The sequence below is a fragment of the Monodelphis domestica genome, chromosome 8, assembly GCF_027887165.1.
Source record: "Monodelphis domestica isolate mMonDom1 chromosome 8, mMonDom1.pri, whole genome shotgun sequence".
NCBI lineage: Eukaryota > Metazoa > Chordata > Mammalia > Didelphimorphia > Didelphidae > Monodelphis > Monodelphis domestica.
In genome coordinates, this window is record NC_077234.1 from 84,663,585 (window position 1) to 84,674,084 (window position 10,500).

General features: G+C 38.3%; 1 pseudogene; it reads left to right on the forward strand.

Annotated features, from left to right (window-relative positions):
* The first annotated feature begins 3,297 nt into the window (after nt 1–3,297).
* On the forward strand, nt 3,298–4,026 carry LOC100016434 (14-3-3 protein zeta/delta-like; annotated as a pseudogene).
* Nucleotides 4,027–10,500: the final 6,474 nt, after the last annotated feature.

Sequence of the window (10,500 nt, forward strand, 5' to 3'; positions counted from 1 at the left end):
TTTTTTCTAATTTACATACAGTTGCTTTTTACCTATTTTCTTTTTCATTCTATCTAGGTAAGAGTCTATAGAGTATACAGAGAGCTGATTCTGCTAGGATTCCCACATCAATAACAAGTCGTTTCCTGTCTGTTAAGATCTAGTCAGTTGCTATATCCTGTGTCTTCCAACTTTTCTCTGAAAGAAAATGATCATGATATTTAGGCACGTGGCTTATGTGTGGCTTATCTGCCTAGGTTTCATTTTTCAGACATGAATCATATTTTCCAATATACTTTTTACCAGTAGTTCTTAACCTGGTGACTGAACTAAATTTTTGACAACATTTTTTAATATACTTTGATTTTTTTATAATCATATTTATTTTACTTAAACATTTTAAAAATGATTTGAGAACAGGTCTATGTTTACCTCACTATCAAAGGGGTCCATGACATAAAAAGGTTAGAAAACCCTACTTTAATACCTGTCTTTCCTGCACCTACTTTTGTAATGGACTTAAATGTCTAAATCCTTGTTTATAAGACTGATATCTCAAAAGGACCTTGGATATCACCAAGTCCAAAGATTCTGTATCTTTTTATTTTACATGATGGATCTCTTTGGCAGCCTGATGAAGTCAATAGGCTGCCTTTTAAAGTAAAATGAAATATATTGAATTATAAAAGAAACCAATTATTTTGGAATATAGTTATCAAAGGAGTAAAACCAAAAAGAGTTCACAGATCTCAGGTTAAAACCACTGAATTCTAATTTAACCTCTTCCTTTCACATGTAAGGAAACTGAGGCACTCAGAGGTGGAAAGACTTGCCCTAGATCACACAAATAATAAGTAGCAAAGCCAGCATCCAAATCAAAACCTTTTGATTCTCATCCAGAAAAGGGAAAAGTAGAATAGAATCTGCCTTTCCTTGGAGAGGATCTCCCAACAAGAGATAGATTCAGATACTATTCATTCTTTCTCATTTCATTCATTTTAAAACAAGAGCTAATACAAATGGATTATATAAACAACCCCCAAAGGCTTCAGGTTGGCAAGTCAATTCATAGGACATAGTTCACCTTAAATTTTTTTAAAACCAATTTTTAAAAATTAAAAAAACCCGTTTACTTTCCATCTTAGAATCAATACTAATTATTGGTTCTAAGGCAGACAAGCACTATGGGGTAGGCAATTGAGGTCAAGTAACTTGCCCAGGGTCACACAACTAGGAAGTATCAGAGGCCAGATTTAAACCCAGGACCTCCAGTCTTCAGGCCTGGCTCTCTATTCACTGAGCCACCTCTCTACCACTCATCTTTAAATGTAATAATGCATAAGATTATGAGAGATACAAGAGGCATTGCTAATTCTTTCCTTCAACCTATTATCTGCTGAACCTTGAATCTACAGTATTGAATAACTTCAATAGGTTGTCCAGAGCACCTCCTAAAAGAGCAATGGTTTTTAAGATTAGGTAGTGTACACTTTTCGCCAGCAGCATAAGTCCCCCCCCCCTTTCCCCCTTCAGCTTATTGAAAGAAAAGGCGAAAGAAGAAAGATTTGTGAGTATACATAGCATTGGGAAGATAAAGCGTTAGATACATGGTAGTTTCACTCTTGGAGAATGACCCCTTTTTAATGGAAGGATGACCTGTATCTGTATTTGCATTTCAAATGATCCCCAGGTGGAATAAGGAAGATCAATGAATTGATTGTTAGAGAAACCGCATGAGTGACAAATTTCTTAGGAAAGAAAGAAAAAGAAACAAGAAGGTCTGTATGAACCATAAGAGATGAAACAAATATGGTCCAAATTGGACCCCTTGGGGGCATATGATAAGATCTGAGAAAGGAAAGGTGATGAGTGGCCTTTCAGATGTAGTATTGCCTTTATGAATATTGGGTGAAAGTCCTCTAAATTGTGTGACATTCTGGTAATTTTTCAGATGATCATAAATTCAGTATTTTATAGCTTAAAGCTCTGGATTGATGATGTTCTATCTCTGTGATAACCACATCTAGTCTAGGTTACCCATTCAACCAGCTACATTGTCATCTATCTCTAAGTCATCCATCCTTAAGCATTCACACCAGCATTTGTCTCGCTGCTAGTGCTTTTCTTTTGGATTTACCTTGCTTTTACACATACTCAGAGATACACAGGCACAGACAGACAGACAGACAGACACACACACACATATTCCCCAGTGGGATTTAAACTCCTTGAAGGCAGGGACCATTTCATTTTTGCCTTTGTGTTCTCAATGCCCAAACCAATAGGTTCTCAATAAATGTTTATTGATTGGATTTGTACAAAATGAAAAAGTGGCCATTTAGGTAAGAAAAAGAATGTATGATTTGCATAATTAGTCAATGGGAAATATGTATGTATTCTTAAATCAAAATGAATGTCATAATACTGTAGAGAAAGACACTCCAATTCCTTGGGTTTGGGGATTTTAACCATTGGTTTTCTACCTTCACAGCAGTTTTCGTGGACATCTTGAAATATTCTAGTGTTTTCCAGTGGACCCTGGGGGTCAGTTAATAAGCAAGCTCTTAAGAGACAGCTAAGTAGCACAGTAGTTAGGGCATCAAGCCTGGAATTGGGAGGAAATGGGTTCAAATCTGACCTCAGACCCTTTCTAACTGTGTTACCCTGGCCAATTCACTTAACTCTAACTCTCTAGTGCTTAGTAAGTTCTTCTTATATTCTGGACCCTGGACTAAGAACTGGAGGTGAAGAAAGGCCAAAACATGGTCCTTGACCTCAAGGATCCCATATTCAAATGGTGGAGACAATATACAACCTGGAAGCTGACTAATCTCCTCCCTTTCTTGTGTCATCATTGTGAGTTTGTGGAGGAGGAGTGGAGATGTTCATAGCTGTCTATGTTTATTAGGGTTCATAGCTTAATCATTATTGCTGGATACTGGAATTGTACCAGCCAAACTCCTTTCTGGTCTCTATCTCAAGAGCAGAGTGGTGGCAGTGGTGGTAATCCCCAACATCTATACATTGGGAAACAAAACATTAGCCTGACATTCCAGGCCACTCTTCCCCTTTATTCCCCAACTTGCTCCAGCATACCTTTCCAGGCTTATCTCATTCAAAAACCACGCCCCTCTTAAAGAACTATACTTTATCTAGTTGAACTTATTTACCATACATTGAAAATGCTTCATGTTTTCATTCATTTCTGCACTGATTTAATGAGCATTTATTAAAAACTATTGGCCACTGCTCCCACACAGAGACCACTGAACCCTTGTTCATCCATCCACTGCTGCCACTCCCTCTGGGCACAGAATATTCAGTCATGGATAAAAATGAACTGGTGCAGAAGGCCAAATTGACTGAGCAGGCTGAGAGATATGATGTCATGGCATCCTGCATGAAGTCTGTACCTGAGCAAGGAGCTGAATTATCTAATGAGGAGAGGAATCTTCTCTCGGTTGCTTACAAAAATGTCGTAGGGGCACGAAGGTCATCCTGGAGGGTCATTTGAAATATTGAGCAAAAGATGGAAGATGCTGAGAAAAAACAGCAGATGGTCCAAGAATACAGAGAGAAAATTGAGACCGACTTTAGATATCTGCAATGATGTGCTGTCTCTATTGGAAAAGTTCTTGATTCCTAATGCTTCATGAGTAGAAAGCAAAGTTTTCTATTTGAAAATGAAAGGAGACTACTACTGTTACTGCTGGTGATGACTAGAAAGGTATAGTGGATCAGTTACAACAAGCATATGAAGAAGCATTTGAAATCATCAAAAAGGAGATGCCACCAACACATCCTATAAGATTGGGTCTGGCCTTGAACTTTTCTGTGTTCTATTATGAGATCCTGAACTCTCCAGAGAAAGCCTGCTCCCTTGCAAAGACAGCTTTTGATGAAACCATTGCTGAACTTGATACATTAAGTGAAGAATCATACAAAGACAGCACACTAATAATGCAATTACTAAGAGACAACCTGACATCGTGGACATCGGACACCCAAGGAGATGAAGCTGAAGCAGGAGAAGGAAGGGAGAATTAACACACCTTCCAACTTTTGTCTGCCTCATTCTAAAATGTACACAGTAGACCCTTTGTCATCCATGTTGTCCCACAAATAGTATTTTTTATGACTTATGACAGGTTTCTGTTATTTCTATTTGGATTTCTATATTTCCCATGTGGTTTTTATGTTTAATATTAGGGGAGTAGAGCCAGTTAACATTTGGAGGGTTATCTGTTTTCATCTGAGGTGGCCAATATGGGGATATGGAATTTTTATATATGTTTTACAGGTTTGGCATAGTACTTTTGGTACATTGTGATTCCACTAGGCCAGTATTAAAACAGCTTCCATGGCTAAGCAGAGAAAACTGCCTACATATTGGCCTGTAACGGGGGTGTGGGGGGGCAGGGAGGGATATCTGGTTCCAGTCATAGGTGTCATTATTGTGGGGATAGTTTAGGGTTGGAGCACTCATGGCTGTGGTAGAAATAGATGCCCCATAGATGCTACATACCATTCCATGTGTATCTGTGGAATACACAAATCTCCACGTTTATGACTGAAGTTGAAAAAGTGTTCCTTAAGACAAAGTTTTAACCTAGTCAATTTACTCTGCAGAAGGGCAGAAATGGTTCACATTCCATTATTTGTAAAGTTACCGGCTGTTCATTTTCATTATTTTTGCTATACTCATTTTGTTTGTATTTAAATGGTTTAGGCAACCTAAGAACAAATGTACAAGTAGAGATGTTGTAAAAATGAATTGCTTGATATTCATAAAGTCACTGTATATCAAGCACAGTCGTAAAACAAAAAACTCATGTATTTAACTCTTCTTAGGTCTTTTGCTTTTGTGATTTTTTTTGATACTTGCCCAACACATATGTGCTGTAAAAGTAAACAAGGAAATAACTTGAGACCATGGCTAGCTTTGTTTAATGTTTTATCAAATTTTCATGAACAATCCAAGCATAATGGTTAAGAACATGTGTATTAAGTTGATGTAATTGGAGTAAAAGTTTTATGAATGGAAAAAAATGAACCCCCTCCAATTATATATACCTTTCTTATATTCTTATACCTTACATGACTTTCCACATACTCTGTGATCCAATGCTATACCTTATGCCTTCCAACTTTCCTCTGAAAGAGAGTGATAATGATATATGGCAGTCTTGCCCTTCTTTGAACAAGACTCTCCATTTCCAGATAGAGCAATTTCAGTGGCTCTCCTCCATGTCTGGAATGTTCTCCCTCCTCTTCTCTACCCTCCAACTTCCTCTAAATCTCAGCTAAAATCCCACCTTCAGCAGGAAGTTTCCCAGTTCCCCTTAATATTAATGCTTTCCATTCATTTATTCCCTCTGATTTATTTGGACTCTTTCTTGTTTGTACATAGTTATTTTCAAGTTGAACTCCCCTATTAGATTATGAGCTCTTTGGGAGTAGGGACTATCTTTTGCCTTTCTTTTTATCTTCAGCTCTTAGCACAGCAGTGAAACAGAGTAGAAACCCAATAAATGATTTTTTTTATGGATTGAATAACAAGGCACTCTACAACTGATTGAGGATACCAAGGCAGAAGCCCCTCAATTTGAGTTTCAGTTTTGCTGGGGTTAGGGGGGAGGGAACAACATGTAGACAGATAAGTCAACATGAAACAAATAACTGGTGATTACAGAGCATTACCAAGTGGGGGAAACAGGAAATACCTAAAGTAGGCTATGACACTTATATTGACCCTTGAAGAAAGCTAGAGACTCTTGCCTGCATGCCTTTCCTTAATATTTCCAATTCTTGGAACAGTATTCCTCCCTATCACATTTCCCTATTGACATCCTCTGCAGCCCTCAAAGCCAAGTCAAAAGCTACCCTCCTCAATAAAGTTTTGTCTTGATTTCTTCTAGTCAGAGTTCATTTCTCCTAATCTTTTCTTAGAGCATTTTATGATCAGTTGATGTGATCTTCATATTCTAAGGTGTTTTAAGGTTGGTTATACGTGGATTCTCTTTCTTTCTCTCTACAAGGTTATTGGGCAGTTAAGTGGATACAGTGCCCAGCCTGAGTCAGGAAGACTTTCTAACTTATTTATCTTGGACAAGTCATTCAACTATGTCTGTTTTCTTCTCTACAAAATGAATTGGAAAAGGAAATGGTAAGAATCTTTGCCAAGAAAACTCTAAACAAGATCACCAAAAGACTAAACAACAACTAGAAGGATGTAAGCTCCTTGAATGGAGGAAATAAGGCTTTTTATCTTCTTATCTCTTCCAGAAACTATACAGTATATTGCACATAGTAAGTACTTCATAAATCTTGTTAAAGAAATGAATGATCCTCTGGAAAATCATTTTTCCCTCTCTGGTCTTAATTTTTTCCTCTGTGAAATGAGGGGGCTATAAAATATGATCTTTAAGGTTCTTTCCACCTCGAACATTTAAGAATTCTAGGAATTCTGGAGCTTAATTTTTAGGACTAGAAGGTAAGATAAACTCTTAGATTATTATTAGGGCTGATTTGAGCCAAAAGTATCTCTAAGACAGACTATACAGTCCCCTATCGTACCATTTTATGCAAAAGATATTCTGATTAATTACACATTTCAACAAAGTAAACAAATGGTTGATTTCTTGGGGGGGGGGGAGAAATCCTTGAAACTCGTCATGCAAATTAGTATGGGCCCACAGGTCTGAATGAAATTAAGCTTGGTCTAAAAGAGAAACTGTGGACCAATAATCATTTTAATAAAAATGGAAAACGACTCACAGCACTGGTCTCGTTTCAGGCTATGAATGTTCACAGTTATCAGGTGGGTGATATGACAATGAAAACTATAACTTTGGAAAAATTGGGAGCAGGGGGCTGATAGAAATGTTCATGGGCTGATAGGTGGCAAATCTTAGCTGCCAAACCTTAAGAAAAGAAAACTTCAATAATGCTTCTAATGCTTGTTCATCTGAGATAATCAAAATGCTTTTGAGAACATCAGCTTGTTGTTCCTTGTAACAATACTCCAAAGAAAGCAAGTTATAATTTGTGGTTGTGTGGAGTCTGAGGCAGGACTAATGACATGGAACCAGGTTAGTGGGACTCTCCACCAGACATCCTGCCTTTTTCTTGTGATTCTGACAAATGCAGTTTAAAAGATTCCACTGTGAATGGTGTGAAAACTGGCATGACAGGAATGCTATACTATAATGTATTCCTCTTTATTTTTTTCTTCTTCTGTGGCATGATTTCTTTCTCTTTCGTTTCAGAGAGTCACAAAGCTGAGAGCTTTGGGGAGAAATACAATCGATAAAAATAGTTACCATATACATGGGCCATCTATGAATGCAGGCACCACAGGAGTACAAGGCTCCGGGTTAGCAAGTTAATTGGAAGAAAGGAATTCTGGTTCTAGCGTTCAGCATCATTCCACTATGGTGTAGTGTAATAGGTGTGCATGCTTGCATGCATGCATGTGTGTGTGTGTGTGTGTGTGTGTGTGTGTTTCTAGACATTCTCTGATGAGTTTTCTCTGCTCAATTTCCAAATAACTGCTTTTCCTTTCTAATTGTTTTTATCTTAAATCTTGGGTTCTTAGCCTTGTTTTGTGTTGTGAACTTTTTTTGGCAACCTGGTGGACTCTATGAAAACCTTCTGTGCTTCTGACTCATTCACTGGATTTTGGCAATGTACCCCTGTGCTGTTTGCAGGATGCTCACCATCTCATCCCAGCTTTTCAGTTCTCTTTTGTGTATTGTCTTCCATTAAAATGTAAGCCCCTTGAGGGTGGGGTTCATCTTCAGTTTGGCTTATTTTGGGGATCACTAGTGCTTAGTATAGTGCCTGACACATAATAATAAATGCTTGTGGTTTGCCCAAATGTATAAAATAAAATAACCAGTATTGCAAAGGAAACTGATTATATTGTTTTTCATGGAATTCTTAAGAACTCTAGGTTAAAAACATCTGTATTATAGAGATAATGTCTAATGTTCACTTATTATGTGCCATGCATTGTGCTAAGTGTACAAATATAAGCAAGCAAGAACCTATCATCAAGGAACTTATATTCTAATGCAGGAAGACAACATTTATATGGGGGAATTGGAAAATTGGGAGGCAGAGGGAGAGGAAGGGTACCTTCTCAAGGGTAATATGTTAGTTAAGGAGAAAGAAGAGGATTCTGGGGAGAATCCTGGTGTGAGTGAAGAGAAACCTGACTGAAGTTCTTTCTAAAATGCTGGTACTAAAAGTTTTTTTTTTTAAATGCTGGTATCTGTGAATGAGAGGGATCTGTGAATCTTGGCAGTTGTTTTAGGGGGCCAATGAGGAGAATGTGGAGGATTAAAAACAAAAATGGAGATTACAAAAAGGGCTGAGGGGAGTTTGCAATAAGGAGAGATACTTTAGCTATAGGATTATAGATAAGAAGAGAAGGTCCTTAGTGGTAAAGTATTTAGTTTAAATTCTCTTACTTTATAGATGAAGAAATTGGGGACTAGAGGACTTGACTTACCCAATGTCACACAAAGAATAAGTAGCAAACTAGAATTTGTACCCTTGTCCTCTGACTCCAAATCCTACCCTCATCCTGTTGACACTATTAATATGTTGAATTCTTTTTTTAAACCCTTGTCTTCCCTTTTAGAATCAATACTGTGTTTTGGTTTTAAAGCAGAAGATCAGTAAGGGATAGGCAATGGGGTCAAGTGACTTGTCCAGGGTCATTCAGCTAGGAAGTATCTAAAACCAAATTTGAATCCAGGACTTCCCATTTCTAGGTCTGTCTCTCAATCCACTGAGCCACCTAGTTGCCCTCTGAATTATTTTGAAATGGAGCAAATAGAAAAATCCCTGGTCTACTGAATGATTCTGATGGCCATACTCTGCTAGCAATGGAGTTCAGCTCTGTGACCATCAAAATGTAAAACACTATGGAGATGACAATTAGTCTAATCAGGAAAATTGGCACAAACCCAGGGGCTAAAGGAAATCAGGCAAAATGTGTCCATGGGTGCAGGATGGGAACTGGAAGGGGTCATTGTAGGTAAGAATTTTGAGAAGGACCCTTGCTATCAAATATCCTGTCTGGTGCCCAATGGAACCCACTGGTGGCTCTTGCCATTTGACTACCCTAGAGAGTGTCTAGGCAGCCTGGGTTGGGAGACAAAGAGCAGATGGAAGAATAGAGGTCCCTAAATGATGATATTTGCCTTGTCTACTTTGCAGAATTGATTTGAGCACCATTTGAAATAATGGATATGAAAATCATTTATTATAAAGTACTCTAGTAGCTACAACATATTGCTACTATTGGAATTGGTTGTTTTGTGAACTCAGCTGTTTTTCTCATTGAGAAAATCTGGGTAAAGATGAAGACTTTGTTCAAAGCTGAAACTTTTGTGGGAAGTCAAGAGAGTGAGGCTATAGAGTGACCTCCAAAGACTAGAGCCCCAAAAGATAGAGCAAGAGTGAGATAAATTGGGAAATGGTTTGTATGAGTTCACATCTGTTTTAATACTTTGTTGGGCCTTATGCCATGCCCTCCTGTTTTCACTGTTTAGATCTGATGTCTCTGAATGACTGTCTTTAGCATACTTGCCTGTCTTCCCATTGGGTTCCAACACTGTCAGCCTTGGAATCTCTGGTTGCTTATAGTCCAAAGATAATTTAGCTTATGATTTGGTCCAAATCTCTACATCTGAGTTAAAGGCTTTTGGCCACTTAGGAGTGGCCCAGGGGCAGCAATATAATCTTGGTTTGTTTGCTTTCCCCTCCCTTCTTGCAATACTGTGACCTTCATTAAGAAAGAATTAATGTGACACAGAGGGACCCTAGATGGTTCTGGTAAGTGGAAATGGGGCCAATGCAAATTCTGTAGGTAGGGTGAAAACATTTTCTGGCTTTGGCAACTAGGCAGTCCAGTGGATATTGCTGGATTTAGAATCAGGATGGACCTGAATTCAAATCAGATCTCTGGGTAAGTCAGACTTAGTTTCCTCATTTATAAAAGGAAGGGGTTGGAGTTGATGACTTCTAACATCCCTCACAGCTCCAAATCTATGGTGATTTGGAAGAGACATAGGAAAAAGGGCTGGCCTTGGAGTCAGAATGACCTAGGATCAGTTTCTGTTTTGGTTGTGTGATTCCAGGCACTTTCATTTAACCTAATTTCATTTAATTAAAACAATTCTGAAGGCAACTAGGTGAGGCAATGGATAGACTGCTGGGCCTGGGGTCAGGAAGATTAATTTTCCTGAGTTCAGGCCTCAGACACTTACTAGCTATGGGACCCTGGGCAAGTCACTTAATCCTGTCAGTCTCAGTTTCCTTATCTGTGAAATGAGTTGGAGAGGAAATGATCAACCACTCCAGTGTCTCTGTCAAGAAAACCCCAAAATGGGGTCCAAAGTTTCAGACACAATTGAACAACCATGAAGTTAACTTTTTTGTGTTTCTGATGAGGTACAGATCTGCATCAGTGGAGGGCATTTTTGAAATCAGGAATTCTGTATAGCAATG